This window comes from Watersipora subatra, chromosome 7, assembly GCF_963576615.1.
Source record: "Watersipora subatra chromosome 7, tzWatSuba1.1, whole genome shotgun sequence".
Taxonomy (NCBI): domain Eukaryota; kingdom Metazoa; phylum Bryozoa; class Gymnolaemata; order Cheilostomatida; family Watersiporidae; genus Watersipora; species Watersipora subatra.
Genome location: NC_088714.1, coordinates 51793954 through 51799981, shown reverse-complemented (window position 1 = coordinate 51799981; position 6028 = coordinate 51793954).

Here is a 6028-nt window from a genome sequence, read left to right as displayed (position 1 = left end):
AACTAAACAACTCTGTGTTGGTTGCTCTGTTTACAGCTTTTCCTGTCTTACTACAAACCTACCAATGTTTGCTATTCTTGTATTGTATATGATTATCAGGGCAAGCACTTTGCGAAGACAAGAAAGTCACTAAGAAAAGAAAGTTAGGTCGTAATCCTCGCATCCCATTTACTCAGCAGCAAATAGAGCTCTTGGAAAAAAGGTACTCAAACAACCGCTACCTGAGCAGCATGGATGTAGTGGAATTATCCAAGAGCCTGGAGCTGTCAGAAGCGAGGGTGAGTCTTTTTAGACGCGTATATGTTTCTGAGATATGATTATACTATACTTGGCTATCTGTGATTGTGGTATGTAGTTATACATGATTTGTATATAGGGCACTTCCCTATCCTTTTCATAGCTATTCTCCCATCGACTGGCGAGGGCAACCTTGCACACCCTTGTCAATAATGAAAGGCTCAAAACATGATAAAAAACAAACATATTACGAATATATGAAAACAATATATTATTTAAAAGTCATTCTAAGAAGACTCTAGTGTTTTTACACAGCAACAACATATAAAAAAAGATCATTTTATGATTTCTGAATGGTTACCTGCCTCTCCTCTGCTATTATCGGATCAAAACGTGTTTTCTTGTGGGTGAGTCAAATCTGTGAACATTTTCATGATGTTTGGAGTTACGATATTTATCTTTGATGTAGGCCCTATAGATGATATGAAACGTGATTCTTTTACCTTCACAAACAACAGTTTGTACACCAAACTGAGAAGCCCTAATATATAGCAAAACATTAAACATAAAATGAGATATATGTTTCTGTAATACCAAGTAGTTACATCAAAGAATGTAGTAACATGTGTCTGATTATATACAGTAAAACAGCAGACAATACTAGCTGTCAGTTTCCAATACATTGCTGTGGTTATAAATAACTAGCTGTGAAAGATGCACTGGAAATATGGTTTGTACTCATTTGTTATAAACTGTTTATAATCATATAGAAAAAGGTTTTAACATAAATTTTACGATTTTTCAAAAAAGTTAAATTTAAAAATCCAAATTCCTTAATTATAGAATACCAACTAATAAAAAAAATAGTAAAACATAAATGATATTACTACATTTAAAAAGAGTAAAATAAGATATTTAAAAAGACGAATCTCATCCTGACTGTTAAAATAAATATATTGAAATAATGTTAATATTTATATATATCTATCTAATGATGGTAGTTACAAATAGTCTGGAACTTTCCGATATAAAACTGACACAGGGCAACAAAAGGAAGCCATAGAAACAAGTCGAGTGTGTTTTGAGTAGGTTTCATTAACCGGTTATGCAACCGTCATCACTTTATGCCATAATGCCATGATTTACTATATATTTGCTTTACTCATGAAAAACAAACATAATCTTACATTTTACATTGAACTGCCAAAACGTGCAAATTATAAACTGTTTAATACTAATAATTATTATAAACTGCTCTTTAAATAAAATGGCACCCATAGATTAATCAAATAGAGGTAAATTGATGCTCAGCTCTGCATTTAATACTATATATACCCGAATCCACCCGTCGAGTGGTATCAAATCAGTAAGCCCAATTATATGGGTGGTCACTTTTACGATAATTATATTTCACCTGTGCACATATTAGAATCAATACGCTGAATACCTCCTTTTCTATAGCCACTTTCGACTGCTCCTCATTTCTCCATAGAATGATCTAGCAAGTAGCAACTCTATAATCTCTTAAACTAATCTTTTATTGCAATAAAAAAGGTTTAAATGGATGAAGTAGGCAGGCAATTTAATCCAAGTGTCGCAGTGATGTAACAGCATAGAGAGAGAACCAGGTGTGAGTCGTTCAGCGGGAATGCCTCGATTACAGATTAGAGATAATTGTTCCATCGCCTCATCTCTTGCGGCTGTGTATTATAATCAGAGGGTGGCTCGAAATCTGTTTATAGGAATAAATGCCTTATGGTACAGCAGCATCACAGCGAATACACTCTCTGCAATAAAATTGAGTAATAGAAAAAGTTTCAGAGCGAATCATCCTAGTTATTGTTTTCAGTTGTTCCAAAAAAGGTTTGTGAGCAATCCAATTCAAACCGGTAGTACAATATAACATTATAACAGTTATAACAGTAACAATATAATATTACAATTAAAGCAGACAAAATGTGTGAAAAATCTATTTCAATAAATCTCACTTTGTCATTGTGTCTGTCTGTTAGTCTGTGTAAATATTATGCATTTCCACATTTTTGGTCAATTTTATCCAAACTTGGCACCTCCTCTGTGCTTTTTGCCAGGCCACTAAAATATTTGGTTTCAAAACTTTATCTGGTTCCTGAGAACCAGATGAACCCCCCAAACTAGTCGGTTGAAAATGGAAGAAATCCGGCGCATCGCTATGCATACTGCTAGCACCATCTGATTTGAGTGAATTTACACATTAGAATGAACAACATAGAATATCCTTTAATTCAGTAAAAAAGGTAAACTCAAAGAACCAACAATGATCAAAGGATGACATGGTAACTTTTACTATAATAAGAGCCGTGTCCTTCTTAAGCCACAGTTGGATGCTGGAACAAGAAGATTATAACGCACAGCACTTGAACTCAAATATTCAGCTTAACAGCCAAGTGTAGTACCATCTACGACACTCGACCACCTTGCTGTACTTAGTAATAATTGAGGACATAATTATTACAACTGCCACAGTACTAATAAAAATAACAACTAAAGGAAGAGTTGTTCCTAAGGAAGGTTGTATTTCATTTTTATTAAAGGAAAATATTTACAAGTGTGTTACTTTATTTCCTTTTTGTAAAAGCAGTACTGTGAAAGCATATAAACTTTCTCGAATAGACGAAACAAGCCACACGGTAAAGAGGGAACTCGCTTCCGCCATTAAAATGCGGCTAAAGTTGGTTAATTAATGGTAAGACGCAAGGAAAGCAAAGACGGAGTCTTCAGTGAGTTTCAACTTCTGTTTTGCACTTTGTGCTTTGGAGAGACCCTCAACTAATCTTGAGTGGAGGATTTTGAGAGGAAAGCAATTATATTAGTAACTGATCATTATAGGGAAATAAATAAGCACTATAAAATGCTACCATAGCATTGTGATAGGGTTCACTTTGATAATATGCCAATCTGTGTCCACACTGACTCCGCATTACGTCTCTTTATAACATAATATTCTGATTTACAATTATATTCTCCATTGAACCCATTTGCACACAACAGTATAGAACTCTTCAGATTAATTTGCTAGCCTATTCCTTTCAGCATTAGTAATAGGTATAACCGCCAGGTAGACAGACTCTCCGGCACACAAACTAGTCAAAATATGTAACAACTTTTCGTTATTCTCACCATAACAGCAAAATATAGATTTTTACTCATAATTCAGATATACTATTTTTTAACATTTCAAGAAAAGCTTCATTAAATACTAGTACACCATAGCACTTCTGCGTGCTATAAGGCATTGTCAGGTGTAATAACTACATGTATATGTACAGATTTATTCCAAAATTATTCCTTGTTTTGCAAGGTAGCTGGGTGGTGAAGTTGGTAATGCACCTGCCTGCAAAATGGAATGTGTGAGTTCAATTCCTGTATGTGGCAATATTTTTTCCAACACTCTGAAGCCTGGTTCCCATATTGGCTGCGAGACTCCGGTGGTAATCCGGCGCAGCAAAACACTTGCGGCTTACGCTCACATAAAACTGCATCGCTGATGATCGCATAAAAATGGCCATTCGCCATGCCGTTTCAAAAGGGCCGACCTTAACCTGTACAGAGCATTTCGAGAAGGCTTTGCCTGCGGCTCTAACGAAATTTGAACAGCGTTGAACTTTTGCGTTGACCACCGGCGGTACTCGACGCGTAGGTTCTCATTTCACCGCAAATAGCCCGACGATCCTGCCACTGGTGTTTGCGGCGTAGATGGGAACCAGACTCTGACTTCGGATGGACGGACAGACGGACACGGCTCTTACTATGGTAAAGACTAGCACCCAGGTGGTCTAGTCTGTCGTGAGAGAGATCATCAGGTGTCCTGAAAAACATTGAGAATACCTATCTGTGAAAGTATTCGGAAATGCCACAAGGCGGTAGATTAATGCAGGGGCTGGAGTGTTGGCCTACTAATCTGCAGGTCGCGACTTTGAATCCTGTATGAAGCAATGTTACATCCTGACCTTTGACCTCTAACTCGTGTTTGACTGATGAACAAATAGACATGATTCTTATTATAGGAAAGAGTAATGAAGATTAGAAATAGTATATTCACCTTTTTGTTTAGAATTTTAGGGATATAGCACCCACAGTGAAATTTATGCGCACCCACAGGGGGTGCGCATAAATAAAGGTTCATACCTGGCTTATTGGCAGCGCTTAGCTTCTTTACTCCGGCCTGTTACGGGTAACTTTTTAACATTTAACATTACTCAGATAGACAACGAGCTTGAAGGGAAAGTTGAGTATTTAATAAATTTAAGATACCCATATTTTAATTAATCTAATTAGATATCTAAAAACATATGTTAAACTTCATAAAATTCTGATGTTAGTTTCGTATTTTGAACCAACTCTAAAACATCACATAAAACAAACATCAAACTAAATCTTTCACAACTTATTATCAAATTCAGGTCATGGAAAAAACCATTTGAGCCTTTTTTATTACTCTCTTGTAATGTACTTGTTTTTACAGGTGAAAATTTGGTTCCAGAATCGACGAGCGAGAGCGAGACGAGATGAAAAAATAAACAAATGCCTATCATCTACATCGTCTACAAGCATGGCTGACAATGCGAACTGCATGATGATGCATTCTGCGGTAGCATCTTCCTCACCTCTGCTCAGCTCGGTTGCACAAAATCCAACTGGAAATGACATAAGCATTTGGAAAAATTTACCATCTACTAGTACTAACACATCAAATTTACTATCGATTGACGATACTTTAAGCCTTGAAGATCACAGCCTCGATCGAACATCTCCAATCTGCAAACTCGAAATGTTGACCGACACGGACTAACATCATATCAGTGAGCAGAGTGGGAGAACATGCGCTGCCAGCTGACAGCGAAACCTTTACTAATATTATATATTTTCCTATTACATGTAAGCAGACGAGATCTTATACTTTGTAAATGTGTATTGATTTAGCTGACAGATTGTAATTAGTGTATTATACAATAGAGAAGGTTTTGTTTAACCAACTCAATATAACAAAGGAGAAGCCATGGACATGAGTTTTCATTACATGAAGATGGGCCATTGCCTTTAAAATATATTAAATAAATGTTTGATGATTTGCTTTAATCTAAAGAGATGGAAAGAAAATCATGTAATCAAAAGTTGTCGAGTGTTTATGAGCTCGGCGTTTGCTTGGATTGCCTCTCTTTCATCTCCATCCAGTCGATGTAAATGAAAGTCGATGTTGCTATTATCGCTGAAAATAAGCTAAGTACAATCTGGCTATCCTAGCAAACATACTTAGGTGTCTGGAAAAAATTAAAGTTCAATTAAAAAAGTTTAATTTAAAAAAATTAAACTGAGTACTTTGCTTTAAAATATTAAAAATACGTAAAGCTCAGCTTATACGGAACAAAACTAAATACCAAAACCGGAGTGTATTTACTTTGCGGTTTTTTCATAGTTGACTTTTATAAGCCCTTTTCATGGCTCACAAGTGCTTAGAATTTTGGCATTTATTGCTTGGCATCATAAAGGCGCTAACACAAAGAACGTTTTGGATATAAAAGTTATGCATAATATGCATAACAATATTATTGTATGAAGGTGGTCAAGGTGCATATAAAGTAAAGATAGTATTCTACAGACGAAAAAAACAATAGGTGTTCAATGGTTACATCATCTTTTTTAACATCTTATTTATTTCACTTTGTTAAACAGACAGTTGAGACAACAGAAATCTTTTTTTGCAGCTACCATAGTTTTTACTCATTTCTCTAGTCGTAATGTAAAAGTACCA